Genomic DNA, 19159 nt, shown 5'->3' on the forward strand with positions numbered 1-19159 from the left:
TCGATAGTGAAGAAGCAACGGTGGGGTTGGGGAAGATCATGCCTATTTTTTTTAGCGGGGTTGACATTTATGCCCAACAAGTTTCCAATTAATAGTACAAAATAGAGCATAAGGAATCCGGAAGGCCGTGGTCTTTGGGTCTCTCGAATTTGTTGAAAAAGGCGTATGGAGGCGAGTGAGTGGCTTTAGGTTAGCAGCATAGGACGCGCTGTCCCGCCTCCGCCAGTCCCGTAGGCACAGGCGCAGCAGAGGGAAACGCAAAGAGCAAGCAAGGGAGGCGAGGGTAGGAGGATGAAGGAGGGGAGTATAAAGCGAAGGGTTGGAGCGCAGAGCAGTTTCATACCTTTCTCGGCCTTTTGGCTAAGATCAAGTGTAGTATCTGTTCTTATCAGTTTAATATCTGATACGTGACCCATCGGGTCACTACGATATTAACCTAATTTTTTTCACGGGGGCAGCCCCATCCGGCAGCTTGCTGCCCGGGGCTGCGCGCGTCGCCTCCGTATCGCTCTACCTCGGAGCGCTTGGCGCACCCCCCCTCCCACAAAGCTCTAATGAAGGCGTGATATCTAGGTCGTGGCTGTGCAGGGTCCTGGTGAATGGCAGCGGAGCTCATGCCCCCTGGCTTTTGCTTGCACCAAGCGTAGTTCGGTACGCGCTCCTGGGAGCATCGTATTGGTGCTGCGATGCAGGTTCGTCTCCCTCTGACAGCACATCGGCGTCCACTGTGCGTTGCCTTTGATGGAGGGTTGGGCAACATCTGGATAGTGCGCGCGTGGCCGTGCTGCTGTAAGAAATAGTGCCGCTGTAGTAGCGAATGCCAATGCACCCAGTATGCTCTTGCTCTTGGGACTGCCGAGCTTGCACTCGCATTCCTGCTTGCCAATGACACTGTGGAGAACTGCCTCTCATCATGCTGATTGAGAAGGACACGCCCCCGCCTTGGTCTCGGCTAGGTAAAGAAGAGACCTCATCGGGCAGCTCCGAACGACGGCCGGCCATAAGCTTGCTGCTTGGATCCATGGGAGCAGATTCAGGGATGCAGCCGCTCATGCCATCAGAGGACAGGATCTCTACACAGTAGTGTACCTCTGCTGGGAAAGAATGATCGATCCAGGACAAGGGAGCCTGCTGCAAGTGGCACACATGTTTCTCCTGCCCGGGCATGACAAACCCCTCCGCCTGCTCACGTAGCCTTCCCCTGCATCTTGGAATTTAGGAAAGCATCCCTGGCGTCCATCTGCGACGCTTTTTGAATTCATCACTTGCCTTAGCTTCACATTCGCAAGGGTCGATGCTCTCTGATACCTTCTCTATTCAGAGCAACCAAGATAGATGGTTCCAAACTTTATCTTCACCTTGGAGGTCTTGGACACAACCTTATTCACCTTGACACATAGAGATGTCACAAAGAGTGTTCTATTTTGGTTGCTTTCCATGGGCATTCCACAAACCAACTTACCGGTTGCTAAGAGATGTTGAAGGACTCGTATTTAGAGCACTGCATTGACTTCATCAAAAATGGCGAAATGTCCAGTATCTTCTGATCTGCAACACCACACAGGCAGTAGTCGCCTGCACTTTGAGCCCCCTGCAATTGTTGCAACTTTTAGCCCCCTGCGATTGTTGCATCTAGGCTGAAGGCAAAGCTGGAGGCAATTCTACCTCGTGTTCACATCTCATGCATGCGGAGGCAAGGAGCAACCTACTGGCAAGTCTCGTGGGCAAAAACCTCCTTATCACCCTTCTATAACTTCTTGCTGAAGGGGCCTACAAATTATTAAATAGTGTGGACTTCCTGCATCAAGACAAAGCGAGCCGAGGGTTGGCAACCACAAGTGTTATGCGGATGTCCATTGGGTGATCTTTGGGACAACTTCGAAGGTTATTGCCCAATCCATTGAAGCCATGGTTGTGAGAGTAGAAGAGAATGGAGAATAATGAGTAGCAAGGCGAAAGAATTCAACATAGAAAGTAGAGCGCACGAACAAGGATGCGTCAAAGTTTGGCATGCAAAGAATGCAAAGAAGAATAGTTGATGAGTACCCTCCAATGTATGTATGCTATGTTAGCAAGAAAAAAGTGATGGAGGAACCTTTGGGAGACTGGGAACATGGACTCTAATAGGCAGTCAAGGAGGAATAAAACCTCTAACCCAATAGTGTGGCAGATAATTCCCATGTAGGATTGACGCGGCGTATGTAGAGTTTTCGAGCCTTGCATTCCTGCCATATGTAAATGAGCCGTGCATGCATACCCCTACTAGCAAGCGCCAGAGGAGGGAGATGCTTGCTGAGCAACCATTAGCTCGACTATAAAGCAAGTCCTACAGAACAATGGTGTGGACATATTGTCCTTCGCACGTGTTTGCCAACCATATTTCTCCCTTCTCACCATCGGGTTATACCTGTATTTCATGGGCCAGCCTCCTCTTGAAGATGACTTTTCTCGCTACTTCGATGTGACCTACCACAGCCAGGCCACTTTGGTTCCAGTTTCGTTTCATCAGGAAGGGGTTCTACATGGCAATGTTAGCGTGGAAGGTTCAGCGTGATTGGGTTCTGACTTCTTCTGTGGGCTTTAGGAGCAATCTTGTACATCCTTTGCCCTAATCATCATCATTCTCTCGATGGGATACACACCTATGAGCGCCCAGTAGGGATTGAGCTTTCGAATATTCCCCCTTGGTTGGTGGATGAAGTACACCCACCATTGTTGCAACCATGGGCAAGGTGTTATACATCCCCACCTCGACGATATCCTGGGGACTCGTTAAGCCGAACACCAAAGCCTACATCTTATGGGACAGAGGGAATGAGCCACTTGAGTTCCTACAGCTCTTGGACCTGAGGGGAATGGAGATACTACTTAGTGTTAAGTTTGCTGCCTTATTGGATGCTTGCTATTAGTGCAAAGGTAATGGCCATTTTTCTCGCAACTTCCCCAGAAAGCAAAACACGGAGCAATAAGAGAATAGGAAGGAAGCGTAAACATGGAGCAATAAGAGAATAGGAAGGAAGTGTAGATAGCTAATAAAAAAGGGAAGAACTCCAAAAAGTGGTTGATCTTGTGGAGAAGGATTCCCTGCGGCCTTGACCTTGCTCAAACAGGTGCCTTGAGACCATTAGGATGACCTTGCCCAAACAGGTGCCTTGAGACCATAACGATTCCCTGGCCTTGAACTTGCCCAAACAGGTGCCCTGAAACCATAAGGATGATCCAAATCTTGCTTGTCCTATACCAGAATCCCAGCAAAGCAAGCAGCCATTGGCATCCCACAACAATGAGGAGATGGACCCGAATATCTCCTTAATTCATGAGACTTTCAACTTTAAAGGATTCAGAATTGCAATCCCCTCTTCGCCAAATGGCGAGAGTAGGTTACTTTGCCAAGTGGGACAGCTACGAGATCTACCAATTCGATGCCTAGAATTGTAGAATATTCTTTGAAGAGGATTTTAGCAACGTGGCAATGTTAGCTATCCAGAGCTGGCATTGAATAATTGAAACATTAATGTTAGAAGCTCTTGGAGGTGTATTCAATTTGGTTGGATCCCCCTTGTGGCATTTTTGGGTGAGTTTTTTCTTGGTGATTGTATATTGAATGAATTGCTACGCCTTTTTCTTAGATGCTCACATCTATTCTTTTACATGCAACTCACTCTCATATCAAAATATGGGCCCCTTAGAAGATTGAGATATTGGTGTGATCAAAGCGACAATAGTGGGATTTGAAGATGAAACATAGGCTCAAAAGCTGTTTTCTTTTCTTTACAAAGTCAGAGGTTCTCATGTTTTTGGAAGGGCAAGAGAAATGTCCAATTCAGCCTCTAACATAGGGCCAATAATCGTGGCCAATGTTTCTTACTACCGTGAGGTATAGAATAGGTTCAAAACCTTGGTGGATGGAGAGAAATATGATCAAAAGAGAATTGGAAAGAAAAGGCTATCTGAATTTCCAAAAGGCTCTAGGTCTCATTAGCCAAGGTGCATTGTGTGACTCTTGTATGAAATGTTCTTAGGCTTTATGTGCTTTTTGGCCTACCAAGAAGAGAAAATTATTCGAACAAGGATTCCAAAAGTGGCATCTATTTGATAGAGAATTGAGGATATTGAAGAAAGAGATACGGATATTGAGGAGATTCTTCACACTAGAAATGAAAAGGACATGCCCATGGAACTTGACATTGAAAACTTTGAAGAAGCCTTCCTTATGCAGGATGAGATAGAGAAAGAAATCCTATAGGGTTTTGAGTCATTTACTTTGTGACACCTTCTAAGTTTTCCTATACTTGGGAAGGGTCTTGTTTTGTTAAATGATATTAAAAAAGTGATGGGTCTCAAAGAGGAATTTTCCATAGGGATGATTGCACAAGCTTATGAGGAAGAAAATGAATATTTGTGGATGACCTGAATCATCATGTCTTGTTCATGGGCGCAAATACCATCAACTTTGTGGAAACTCAAGAAGGTGCTCTAGGGTTCCACCTTGACAAAGCCAAAGAGTACTTAAGAGGAACTTCCCACATAGCAGACCTTTTCAAATGCTCAAAGAAGGCTTGGAATCCAATAGATGGGAAGGAATATCATTACTGAGCTTGAGTTGGAAGAATGAGAACAAGGATCCATCAATGTCTGGTTTGATGACAAGCTAGAGTCTAATGAGATCTAAGAAAATCTAAGCTTCTCCTTTCCTTCAAATTTTCTCAATTAAGAGTTATTTCTTATTAAGGTCTAATTGTGTGACACACTATAGGTTTAGATGAATGATGATGACAATTTTGTATTTAGTTGGTTAGGTATTTTTTAATATTTGGAGAGGATTGTGCATGTGTAGTACATGCCAAGGATTAAATTTTCTTAGATGAAGCCATTGCTCCATTCTATAAGCTCAAAACTATCTAAATCCTTAGGCTATGCCCACATAGGCCTATCAAGCTATTCTTGTTGAAGGATGCCTTCAAAATATTTTGCTATGCTTCAAACTTTTGAGGATCTAGTAGTGGCTTCTTTTTTTATATTACAATACTTATGCTTCAGTTACTAACTTTATAAAGATAATTACATTTAAGTCACAAGATACAAACGTGTCTTATGCACAATAAAGGATTTGCTTATTTGTTAGAGCACAAAGTTGACATGAGTGCCACACACACACACACACACACACACACACACACACACACACACACACACACACACACACACACACAGCTTGGAGAAGAAGAAGCTTGAGAGCACACAACATAAAGGATGAGTTCCAAGAGGAAGAGTTAGTTCTCTCGAAAATACCCAAGTCTCAATATTCTACTCTAAAGGATGGCTTGAGCAACAAACTTGCTCATAGGTTCTATGGGCCCTATAGGATCTTTAAGTGTATTGGAGACTTGGCACATCGATTGGAACTTCTCTGTTCCACTAAGATTCATAATTTATTTCATGTTAGTCAGCTCAAATCCTTTTATGGTACCTAGGTGGAAATAGTTGATGAGATGCCTCTTATGGATAAAGAAGGACTTATTCAGTACATTCTTGAGGAGGTTATATAGATCAACATAGAAAGAAGATTCACTCTCACTTCATGATTAGGTATTTGATGAAATGAAAGGGTTTACCACTTGAGGAAGGCGAGATTCCATTTTGGATGAGTTTCCCTCTCTATTGCATGCATTGGTGGTTGAGACATAATCACATGGAGCCAGTTGCACTCTAAACAGAGTCTGGAGAGCAGCATGTTTTAGAATAAATTTTACTTTGCCCTAATTTTTGGAATTTACCACCTATATAACATCAAAAAAATCTTCAATAGCTATGTTTTGATATATGGCTTGTCCTATTTGGATACTCCTATTAGAATTTATGGCGGTGTTCTTCAGCATGCCCTCGTTTTTACAACAAGCTGTCTATTCTTTACAGAGTCTATTTCTTGAAGATTTGAAGGCTTCAATTCCTTTTGAAGACATCGAGATTATGCATATCGTAGAGGCTTTCCTTTATGTCTTTATTTTAGTAAATAACTCTTCATTACTTGATTCATTCATGTTTTGTATAGCAAACATTAGAGTAGTAATCTATTTCATCCATCCTTCTTTGCCGTTGTAAATTTGTTTCTATGGGCAAAAACCCTTGGGCAAGGATGGATTTTAAGAAGTTGGAAATACATGTGTTAGTGAGAGAGAGTTAATAATACCTTATCACACCCCGATATAGATATAAAAGGTGTGAGACATGTAATATTTGACATCTTTTATCATAATACAATTACTGTCTCTCATCTCACCTACTTACACTCAGCTTTCATGGCTTCTCTCTCTTCTTTTCTATCTTTCTAGTATTTCTCTCTCCTCACTCATTCTCTCTCCTCTTTTCTCTCTGTTTTACACTTTTTTCTCTCACCTCTCAACCCTCTCCTTGACACCAACCAATGCCAACAGGGCTCATATCCACAGTGATGACAATGGGTCTTCCACTTGTATAATTAGCTTTCCTCAAAGTTGTCACAAACTTAAACAGTTTCTTCAACTTTCCCATAGCCTTCATGTGCATCATATCCCATTGGGATTTCTATCATTTTCTCAATAACTAATACAAAGCATCTACAAATGTGTAATATTCATATAAGATAAAATACATAGGCTCCAAAAAACCTCCTCACCTTTGATACTGAAAAGCAAGTCTCATCCATCCTATCAATTGCATCCACCTTTGCTAGTGGTAGCCTTCTAGCATATGGACAATACATTTGTCCAACACTCAACACTTCATTCACTCCAAAGATTGACTTTTGACCTGCAAGAGTAAGATTCACTTCTTTGATTCTATCAATGATCTTCTCGCTGTGAATAGAAATATGATGATGAGAAGTAAATCTTTTACATCTCAATTTGTTTAACCCTTGATCTTTATCCTCTTCAGTCCACTCTTTTATTGACAATTCATTTAAAAAAAATACATAGGAATATGAGGCATATAATCCCACAATACTTCGTTCATAGCATTCATCATGTGTGCAAACGAATTCATTGTCCCTTGTGGTAGAGTGCACATGCGCACTAATCCCAATGGTGTCTTTATGGTTGCAAGATTCCTACTTTCAATTGCTAACTGAAACTAATTATAGCTAGAGTATAAGTCACCCAAAATAACCAGGAAGTAACAAGATTGTGAAAGAAATCCAAGAAGAGATGCTTTGATACCACTTGTCAAGGAGAGGGCTAAGAGGTGAGAGAAAGAAGAGTATAAGAGAGAGAAAATAGGAGAGAGAATGGGTGATGAGGAGAGAGATATATTAAAAAGACAGAAAAGAAGAGAGAGAAGCCATGAAAGTTGAGTGCAAGCAAGTGAGATTAGAGACAGTAATTGTATTACGATAAAAGATATAAAAAATTACATGTATCACACCTTTTATACCTATATAAGTGTGACAAGGTATTATTAACTCTCTCTCATTAATACATGTATTCCTTGCTTCTTACAATTGGGCAATTAGTCAAGATGATGATGAGGGAAGGAGATATGCAACCAGATTTGGAACAAAAGTATTGAATGAGAGACAAATAGGATATCCATAGATAAAGAGAGAATTGTGGGAGTTGTTACACCTTTGAAATGTGTCAAGAAATACTTTATTGGAGCATTAAGTGATTGTGGAGACTAATTGTTCACCTCTTCTTGGGATAAATGATGGGCTGCTCTACTCCTAATATTGGCATGTCGTGATGGATTATATATAAAAACTTTATAAATCCTAAATTCTAGCACATTGTAGAAAAGGATAACACAATGATAGATATGTTATCTAGAGCTAAGTACAATGATGAGGATGATATGATGGTTGAGGATGATGAGGCTAGAATTATAACTACTATACTTGTCCATGATTGTCATGTTTCTTTAGTGGAAACTTTTTCCAAAGGAGCTATAAGATGGATAGTGGCGATAGACTGGACAATATTTGAGTACCTTTACTAGGAGAGATGGAGAGACCAATGATGAGTTCAGGAGAATAAGAAGAAAAGCATTTGGCTACCTTCTGAAAAGCAACTTTGCTTATGGGTTGGGCAAATGGGATTATGGGCTAGCTTTGAGAAGACCAAAGAGAGATAATGGTGGAAAGCTATGTACATGGATGTTTCAAAGTTTATAGAGACTTGCAGCACATGTTAGATGTATTCTTCTATGAGATATAGAGATGGTTCAAATCCTACATATTCTCTTTCAATGCATTATAAATGGGTTGTTGAGCTAATGATCATGCCTATGGGTTTGTGGTAGATGAAATATATTGTTTTTGCATGTGAGGACCTTACAAATGAGGATGAAGGTCGAGCTTTGAGGACTACAGCCATAAGTGATGTATGTAGGTTTCTATTGGAAGATGTGTCTTATTGTTATGGATGTGTGAACAAGGTCACTATAGAGACAGAGGAGAGCTTGATGTTGATCAAGCTTGCTCTTAGTTTTGCATATAGTCAAGAGGGGAACAGAAAAAGTGAAAGATGGCATTTGCCAATTGTCAAGGCCTTAGAAAGGGCATGCAATGGAAAAATTCAAGAGTGACCATGATTTCTTCCATACGCATTATGGATTGATCACACTACTTATAGTGTTGTGATAGGGTATAGCCAATAGAGTTAATGTATGGATTGAAACTGATCATGCCAAACAACTGAAGAAGTGGCTACCACATGGAATGCCTTTTCATGGGAAGAAGGGATGAGTAGGGAAGATTTGCTAGCTCTTAGAATCTGTCAATTGGAAAGAAGAGCAGAAGACATAGAGCTTGCTATGAAGAGATTGAAAGAAGCTATATTTCACAACAAAGACAAGTTTGACAAATGACATAGGCTTAGGCCAAGAGCTATACATGAGAGAGTATTGGTACTTATGTATGGCATCAATTTGGATAATTAGCATAGTACAATAAAAAAAAGCCTCCAAGAGATGGTTTGGTCTATATATTGTGTTGCATGTATATGATAATGCCACATACTCTCTTTTTAAGTTGGATGGGACTGAATTGAAGATAACCATAGCTAGCAAATAGATCAAACTATTCAAGAGAAGAGAATCTATCACTTATGAAGAAGTGAACCATGACATTGAAAATGCACAACAACATTGAAGAAGTAGATGAACATATCACATGGTTGTATGTCTAGAGGTTGAAATCTTACAGGAACTTTGATGGTGCCAGGATCTCATATGTGTGCCTATGGGATGTGTTAGTCTCATTATTTATGTTGAGTTTACACTATCTATCAATATTTGTCATGAAATTGGATGTGGTTTTTATATTTATTGCGAATGCAAAGTGATTAGATTTGTTCTAGATATGTAAGTGGCCAAACTTAATGAGCCTCGATAAGAAAAAGTAGTGATTTGAAGTGTCCATGGCCAATAGTGGAAGCCCCACTTTTTTTGTTATGATTTATGGCCTACTGCAAGGCCCAATTATTTTGGGTGAGATCATCATCAAGCCTTATGCTTTTTTATTGCTAATCATAGGGAAAGGCTAGGGCATAATTGGAAGAAGACAAGGACAAGACCTACTGATGTGTATTGATGCATGAAGAGGGATTGAACTGAGTATCTTGGGATTGCTATAGATTGACTTGTGCAATGATTATAGGTTTTTCACTAGTGTTCATTGCTTGCTCAGGGAGTGCTACCTTCATTTGGGTGCAATATATTACTTGAAAGTGCCCAGATTAGAGGGATATTGTAGAAGATTTGCAGTTTGCCTACTATTGCTTTGCTATAGGTGAATCAAAACACGAATTTTGGGCTTCAATTGCTTTGCTATAGGTGAATCAAAACACGAATTTTGGGCTAAGAAATGAGCCTTTTTGATGCTTTAGGATAGGGTTTTTAAATGTATATGGGTTGCTTAATGTGAGCCAAAGTTCTATCACAATAAATACGATCTACAGTTGGGTTATTGTATGGTGAAGGTCCTCAACATTGGTACAGAGCAAGGTGATTGGTGGATGCATCAACATCAGGGAAGAGATATCATCCATCCAAGAAGGTAATACCATCTCCCTCATCAAGCATCATTCTTTTATCTGATGGATGAACGCTTTGGACAATGGTTCTCCTTTTAAAGCCCAAATGTCACTATCTTTCATGTTCTCTTCTCAAGCTACATGAGAAAGAGACATTTGTAAAGGTTCAAAAGACCCCCTCTTCTATGAAAGTACCACTTGCAAAGAAAACCACTACCATTGGTGGTATTAAGAAGGAGAAGTGGTTGTTAACAAAAAGGAGGATAGAGAGAAATCGAGCACCATTGAGTTACTTCTGCTATTGGTGTGGCCTCAAAGCCACCTTTAAACACAACAAATTTTGCCCACCTTGCCAACTACAAGAATTGATGGCCCATGATAACTCTACCTATTTCCTCTCGTTTGTCGACTTCAAAATACAACGGCCTTACACATTAACAACAATTACTTGGTTTCTTTTCTAAAGCAAAAGCTTTAGAAGATCAGAGCTCCTAGCCACCCCCTGCTCACTCCCCATCATCAACTTGGCAGTAGCTAATTGTCACTTGCTCAAGCACCAGCCAACTAGGTTGACAAGTGTAGCTCAATAAAACTGATGAGAATAATATGTTTTTATCATAAAACTCGAGTACACTTCATGAAAAACCATACTATACTTCATAATTTCATTTTTTATAAAGGATAGTTTATTTTTTTGGCATGCAAGGATGATGATTTTTTTCTTCTTAATAGTGATTCTAATAAAACACATAAATGAAATCAATAAACAATAAAAATACTTTAAAAACTTAAAAAAACTAAATGGAATGAGAAAACATGCTATATAGCATGCTGAAGAGTTGGCACAAATCTCTTCGTAATTAATAATTATGGGAGAACGTGCCATTCCCCCATTCATTCAAAATATCTGGTTTGTTGAAGTTTTACGTTTTCATTTTTTTTAGTACGTTCGGAAGTTTGTTATGCTTTCATTTTTGGCATGCGTTCAAAAGATTGTTAATAATAACATAGCACTTCCAAAAGTAAATGAAATGAGAAAACATGCTATATAGTATGTCGAAGAGTTGGCACAAATCTCTTCGTAATTAAATAACTATGGGATTAGATGCCATTCTCCCATCCATTCAAAATATCCAGTTTGTTGAAGTTTTACGTTTTTGTTTTTTTAGTACGTTCGAAAGTTTGTTATGCTTTCCTTTTCAGCATACGTTCAAAAGATCATTTTATTTCATTTTCGTTTCACTAGTATTTAACTATTAACTAACATAAGTCTATCTACTAATACTGCAACTATTAATTACATACTAACTATTACAAATACTATTGATATTACAAAAGTGTATCTAATTTACTAATTACACTAGAACTATTAAAATTACTAACAAAAACTTAATAAATAATCATGTTGAATAATTATAATAAACTAATCATGTTGACTAATTATAGTAAATTAATCTTGAAAAACTAACTTTTCTAAGGATGGACGAAGACTAACTAATGATGCTGACTAATTATAATAAGCTAAAAAGACGAAGGACAAAATCCCAACAAAGCAAGCAGTCATTGGCATTCCACAACAATGAGAATATGGACCCGAAGTTCTCCTTAATTCACGAGACTTTCAACTTGAAAGGATTCATAATTGCAATCCCCCCTTCGCCAAATGACGAGAGTAGGTTACTTTCTCCTAAAATGATGAGAGTAGGCCACTGGAGTATGTGTTGCTATTGCAAGTTGTCTAGCTAGCTATATAATAGCAAGAGGCTCCTCTTGAAATATCATTTTGTGTACCTCAACGACATGTTCAGGTTGCTTATGCAATTTCTCCTCCTAGAAAACAACTTCATGGCTGCAAATAACCATTTGAGCCTATAGATCCCATAGGCAATAGCCCATATCACTTGCATTTCAATAACCAAGAAAGATACATTTCACATACTAGGATCCAACTTATTGCCCTTGTCATTGAAAACATGGCAAAAAGCTTCACAACCAAAGACATGCAAATGAGCATATGATGGAGATTTTCCAGACTATACCTCTTCTGCAACATGATAGTCAAGAATAGTACATCGAAACCGATTCATCAAGTGTATGGTAGTAGTAATTGCCTTAGCAAAAAAATATTATGGTAAGCCTGTTTGGCTAAGCATACTATGGACTCACTCCTGAGTCCTAGTCATGCGCTCAACTATACCTATCTGGGGTGGGGTGTATGGGGTGGTCAATTGATGCTTAATACCCCTCTCATCACAAAGCTACTGAAAGGATTTAGAGACATACTCATCCCCATTGTCTAACCTTGGGGGTTTCAACCTATACCAAGATTGGTTCTCAACCAAAGCAAGCCAATGCTGAAATGTAGTCAAGACTTCTGATCTCTACTTAACAGGGTATGCCTAAACCTAATGTGTATAGTCATCAATGAAGGTAACAAAATACTTTGTGTCACCTAATGACTTACAAGGCATGGGATCACATACATCTGAATGAACAAGAGCCAAAGGCTCACCCATGCATGTTGTACTAGACTTTTCATATGCATTATATGTCTACCTGCCATATAAACAATGATGACAAGACTCAAACACTTATAGTCAAGGGGCGAAAGATACTATAAATGGATAAGCATTTTCATTCCTTTCAAAGACATATGTCTAAGGCGACAATGCCAAAGAGATACATGTGGAATTACATTCACTGCCAAAACATGGTCAACCTAGCTATAAGTAAGGGGTAGAGAGTATTGGACTTAGCACCACATGCAATGACAAAATTCTCATGGGTAATCTTCCATGAGGAATCACTAAAGGAGACAATATAGCGAGTATCATCCATGTTGGGGGTAAAGGCGCCTCCGCCTAGCCGCCTGTGTATTACTACACTGATAGCCACCACCACTGCACACTGCAGGTGGCGGGTGCCCGTTACCGTCACTTTATTCTTTATTCTTTTAGTGACAGTTTGAATAAAGGAAGGCTGGGCCACACATTGTGATTGTTGGAGTTCCCATTTTTGGTCACTCTCTTTCTTGCTCTTGCTCTCCCGCCATAGCTCTTGAGTCCAAGCTTTGATCCTTCTTATCTTTCAACTGGTATCAGAGCTCGGCTTCCCGACTCTTGAGCTTGGTTCATGGCACTCTCAGCTTCCCATCGACTCCCCGCTCGCATTGGATCTCCTTCCCGGTAGCCATATCCGACTCCTTCGAGCTCCCGTCATTCCCCGGCTTCCCGAGCACCTTCCCGGCCCCTTTGGGCACCCTCAAGGCATTCACACAAAGGTATTGCTTCACTCTTTACAGCGTTTACCTCAGTTTTCAACCCTCTTGAAACAGGGCAGCCATTACACTCCCAGCTCTCATTTCATATGTGGGCTGCTCTCCCCTTGCTGGAGCTTGTTTGAGGCCTTCCTTGGCTTTAACCGGACCCCTCCGAATCTTGGCCACCATTTTTTGTAGCCCCAGGACCAGCATTTATAGTTGGCGCAATCACACAGCCCTCCCATGTGTGTCTTCAGCATTGACAGTCAGAACAGTAGCTCTCCCTCTCCATTGGCACTTGAAAAGGCTCCATTTAGGACATATGAATATGCTTTGATGCTTGGCTTTGATGGTTGATGTGTTGGCATAGAATTTGGACTGATTTAACACTGTTTTGGGACTTTCATAATAGTCCATAGGCAGTTTATGACAGTGTTACACTGACATTTGATGTTACAGCTTGTTTGGCATTGTCATTTAATGCCTAGTTGGTCCCGTTTGATGCCTGGATGTTAGGGGAATGCATGCCTATTGTTTGGCAACTATTTGGAGCTGATTTTGGTGCTGAAATTCTCAGTTTTGAATAGTAAATCACTGCTGTACACAGTTTAGCTGAAGTCATTTTACTCATGTATACTTATGCCTATGGTTTTCAGGCTATGTTTCGGGCATATATGGTGATGTATTGACACTTGGGGCTCGACATAGAGCTTGGTTTTGATTCGGGATCGTTGGTTGAGCTTGAGCTCGCTTTGCAAAGCATTTGGATTCTCCGTCTTGGATGTACTTATGGCATGTATGTTGCTTATGTCTGACCGGTCTTGACATACTTAGACTATGCCATTACTACATGCTAGTTACATTGTTTGGAGCCTATTGCTACTGGAGCTCGGTCTTGGCTTGACCTTGGATTCCCGGAGCTTACTTGAGCTATTTATTGGCTTGCTAGAGCTATATCTTGGGATGTACTTGATGTCTTACATGCTTATGGATGCTACATACGGATGCTCTACCGCCTACATGTCTGGGATGTACCATTGATGCTTGATCTTGGACACTAGTCATTGGTGCCTGTACATGCTTTGTTCATGTTTTGTTGCTTGATATTTTCAACTTTTGTGCCAGTGGGAGCATCTTTGGATGCTTGACAGCCATTGAGCAGGCGGTCTATGCTCTTTGAGATTTTGAGACTATTTGGGATCTTTTACCCTTTAGGATGATGCATGGTTCATATGTCTTGGTTCCTCTAATGCTTGTGAGCTGACTCTTTGCTTTGGGTCCCTCTCTTTGTGAGCTGACACCTACTTGTGTCAAGTCTTGGTAGTGGTAGGAACACTTTGCCCCATTGACTAGGGGGTGTGCCTACTCACTGCCAGATGTTTGTATGACATGTTTGGGTGTTGGATTCATGCTTATTGACTGTCATATGCCTATGTTATGCCCGCATGATGCCGGCTTTGATCTTGGCAGTATCTGATTGACTTGGGATCCGATTTTGACACTGTTAGTGCTCATTTACTGAAATTTGTAATATATTACAGCAATCATATATGTATGGACTAACATGGATTTTTTATGTTGAAATATTCTGAAATGATGTACTTTCACTAGTACTTGGTGGGAAGTAGCTTTGGTTACACTTTTCTTGCCATTTTCTCTCGATTTTGGTGATTTTTTGGTCATTTTCTGCAGTAAACAGCAAGCAGTTTTGAACTGTCTACAGTCTTCCAGCCTACATTATGGTGAGTTCGTCCATTGATCATGCTATTTTCAACATCACTAAGCTTGATGGTACGAATTACTCTTATTGGAAGAGTTAGATTTGACAGGTGTTGGTGCAGAAATCGCAGATCAAACCTTTGAGGTTGAGCGGGCATCCGCTTGCAACTATGCCAGATGAGGAATGGCTTGAGCTTGATGAGTTATGCAAGTCCACTATTGTATTATCTCTCACAGAACAGGTTCATTACAATGTATTTGAGGAAGAACAGAGTGCATGGCAGTTGTGGGATAAAATCAAGAATCTCTACGATAAGAAAAGTCCATTGACTGAAGCAGCTTATGGATCTGCGTGCATGAAGGAGAATGTGACTATGTCTGCTCACTTGAGCCAGTTTTATGCTATACTCAAGAACTTGACTTCGTAGGACATTACTTTGGCAGAGGATGTCACTCCTCTTTTCTTGCTTGGTACTCTTAATGAGTCATGGGATGTATTCTGCACTGCATTATGTGCCTCTACTGCTACCTTGAAATTATCTGATGTTGAGAGTGCTCTTCTATAGGAAGAGGTTAACCATAAGAATTTGGATGCCTCTCGTGTGTCGCATGCTATGACAGTTAGAGGCAGGAATGATGGATATGGAAAGCATGGCAGTGGCAGTGGCAGTGGCAGTGGCCGTGGACGGGATTCTCAGAAATCTCGGTCCAAGTCTCGTGGGAAGTCACATAGCAAATCCCGTGATAGGAATGCATATGTTACTTGTCACGATTGTGGGAAAAAGGGCCATATTAGGCCACAATGCCATGAATTGCGCAATGAAAGGCGCAAAGATAAGGGGAAAGACAAAGTGCAGGATAAGTCTTCTGATCGCAGCATAGTGCCTGCAAAGTCCAGTGTTAAAATTGAAGAGATCAATGTTATGCAGCCTAAGGATGTTGATGATGATGATTATATCCTTGCAGCTTCTTCTAGTGCTTCGCAGATGACAGAGATACACTCTATGTATGCACAGTGTTGGCTCTTGGACTCAGGTGCATCCTTTCATGTGACACCTTGCCGAGAGTATGATGCAATGATAATCACACCATTGTGCAGCTCACAACTTCCATAGCCAAGGTAGACCTTATTCTAAGGCAACCTTATATTCTAATGAGGATTCTCCTTCCCATAAAGAAGTGTTGAGTACATCTCTTGCAACATGTTAAGCAAGACATGAATTTCCAGTTTGGGGCTAACTTACCCACCAGCATAAGTAAATTTTCTTTAGAAAAAATATAGCGACAATAATTCAATGAGATGATTTACAAGACCTTTTAAATAGACATTCACTTTTCATAACAAGCGTTAATCAACCTTAACCTTATCGTGTTGACAATATATTGAGTTATTTTGTTAATCTCAAGTGCGCATATAATCTTTTTCTCACTTCGTGCAATATCCTCTTGCAATTATTTCCATCATGATCTTACGAATTACAATCTTGATTAATCTAACTACAAATTATAAGTAGTAGTTAACCATTTATGCATGTATTAGTATGCTCTCTAGACAAAATTGTAATATTTTTGTAAAATTTCACCATAAACCTTATTATTTTATGTGGAAAAATAATAACCTAGTAGTGAATAACCTGGTTTGGCACGACGACTTTGGGGATTTTGTCTTTACTTGTGCTCGCATTCGCCACACCTGATGTTTCGTTGCCTTCCACCTCGTCGCTTTGGAGCCATCATCAGCAAGCATGTTTGAGAGATAGGGAAGGCGAAATAAATTTGAGATGGGAGAGCGTAAGAGAAGATGGCTTAATTGAAGACTGAGACAGGGGGATTTGAGCCAATTCTCTCCCTCACAACCTCTCGGGGTAAATTCTCTCTCTCTCTCTCTCTCTCTCTCTCTCTCTCTCTCTCTCTCTCACTCTCAAGCTCCTTCTTGCAGCCTCTTGGAGGGGTATTCTTCTATCTCCCTGTCTCTACATCTCTCTCATAGCCTCTCGAGGTCTCCTTGTGCTTCTCTAAACTGCTCTCCATACTTCATATTTATAGTTGAATTACAGAAGAAGGGTTATGGCTGAGAAGAAGAGCTCTTTGTGGAGGGAATCTTTGCAAAATCAGTGATCTAAAACTTCTAAGATGCAATCTGATGCTCAAATCACAAATCTCATGGTTTCGTTTGCTCCGAAAGGTGGGTGAAACCCCAAGACACTTGTTTAGAAATCTTCTAGATCACTCCTTCTTCTTATCCATGTTCAAAGTGCTGTTTGTTGCTTGTAAACTGCGATTGCGATGTGCACGATTTTGCCAATCATTCTTTTTTTCATTAAATCTTCAAAATTGGCTGAAAAAAACCACTTGCTTTTTTTAAATGACATCCCATTCTAGAAATTTTCATAGCCTTTTTAATATATTTATAATAAATAATATCTAAAATATAAAAAATATACTAGTTTTATCCAAAAAACTAGTATTTTTGGACCATCCATACTATACACATTAATACTAGTGAGACTAATATGGCTCATAACTCTCGTTCACATGGTAACTTGCGTGATGTGTGGCTATAGTCCTTGTCAATCCGGAAAAAAATAATTTGGTTACGATCCGTGGTTTAAAAAAAATAAAAATAAAAATGGTTAGTTATTAATGTTAGTTAGTTTTTACTTTATTTAGTAATCTTATTAACTTATTAATTGACTAACTTTTGAACTAACCAACTAACTTTTAATTGCGTGGAAGTATTACATGTAGCTTTAAAAACATCTAAAATATGCGCACCGGGTAGAACATCTAACATCTTGCACAATATTCAAAACAAAAACTTTGAAAAAACCACAATGGCATAATGTTCTCATATCTCTTTGAAGTTGTTACTCTCCATTTTTATAGTATCCTTCAACACATTGTGTGCCTCCAAAGCTAAGGCTTTTAGGTTTCCATAAAACTTAAGAAAATAACTTTTGTCGTTGTGAAAACAAAAAACCTAAAGGCTTCAGAACTCATAAGCTTTTCAAAAAGATTTTTGTAATGACATTGCCATTCATGTGAGCTCAACCAAAAACTCCAGTCCATCACCATTCCGTCGACATGCAATGTTGACTAATAGGCACCTCATCCTCCTTTCCACAACAAAAAGTGACCCTTCCACATCCTTCTGAATCTTGAAAAAGATTTGCAACATCTTTGCATTCTCGAGAATTGTAGAACCAAATGCCATTAACCTCATGAGTAGCATTTCGATAAAGCAAGTATGGTACTTGGACATCATACTCAAAATTGTCAAGTAGAACTTCCACTAGATTTTCTGTGCTTCTAACATAGTTTTCCTATGTGACTGCAAAGAATGCCACATTTAAGAAGTGAGCTTCATTCTCCAAAACTTTTACAATCTGTTGATCCATTGAGTTGATGTGCAAATTATGAATAATTTCTTCAAACTTCCATATTAATGCTTGTGTGCTATTCATAGCCTCAACTTCTCATCCTCCATGGCAATATAATTAGCTTAAAAATGTCGCAGATTTGAAATTCTTCTACTCTTGCATAATCAGATAATGGACCAATGTTATCATTTTTATTTACTCAACCTACATTTAAATCAGCAATGAAATTACTAGTCTTAAGTTGCTGTTGAACCCTTTTGATGAGTAGAAATATATTTGTCTGCATGTCCCCTAGAAGTCCTAAAAAATTTCCAAGAAAAAAACATCATAACCTTGATCTTAAGCTGCACAAACATGTGCCCAACACTTCCCTTTGCTGGTGCAATCACTCTATGTTTTGCAAACCTGATAAAATGACCTCTTGCAACTAATATATTTTGAGTCTACAATGAGCTCATTCTTATAGTGCCCAAGCATTTTGATGTTTCTAAATGTCTTCCTTTATTCCAAAGTTATCATTAATATATCCTCCAATTTTTTCCACCTTCATAGCACCTGCAATTGCTCTTTTGATGATAGTCTCCTTTTGTCCTCTTGATTTCAGCTTCATGCAATGTGACCTAGTAGAAATATGCTATTGAAAATAAACTACGTGTTCAATCATTCATGACATTGAGAAGAGATGCAAATTTGAATACATGCGATTCAATCAAACAAGCGATGCTCCACACAAAAAAAATGGATGCACTTGAAACATAGTGCCTACTCTATCTACAAGTGTCGTGTATCATGCA

General features: G+C 39.7%; 1 non-coding gene across 1 annotated transcript; it reads left to right on the forward strand.

Annotated features, from left to right (window-relative positions):
• The first annotated feature begins 339 nt into the window (after nt 1-339).
• Nucleotides 340-538, forward strand: LOC148039896 (U2 spliceosomal RNA). Its single transcript, XR_015688748.1, has one exon. It is a non-coding gene; the product is annotated as a U2 spliceosomal RNA (small nuclear RNA).
• Nucleotides 539-19159: the final 18621 nt, after the last annotated feature.

This window comes from Lygodium microphyllum, chromosome 2 (genome assembly GCF_053477565.2).
Source record: "Lygodium microphyllum isolate KBCC chromosome 2, Lygodium_microphyllum_v1.1.10, whole genome shotgun sequence".
Classification (NCBI taxonomy): domain Eukaryota; kingdom Viridiplantae; phylum Streptophyta; class Polypodiopsida; order Schizaeales; family Lygodiaceae; genus Lygodium; species Lygodium microphyllum.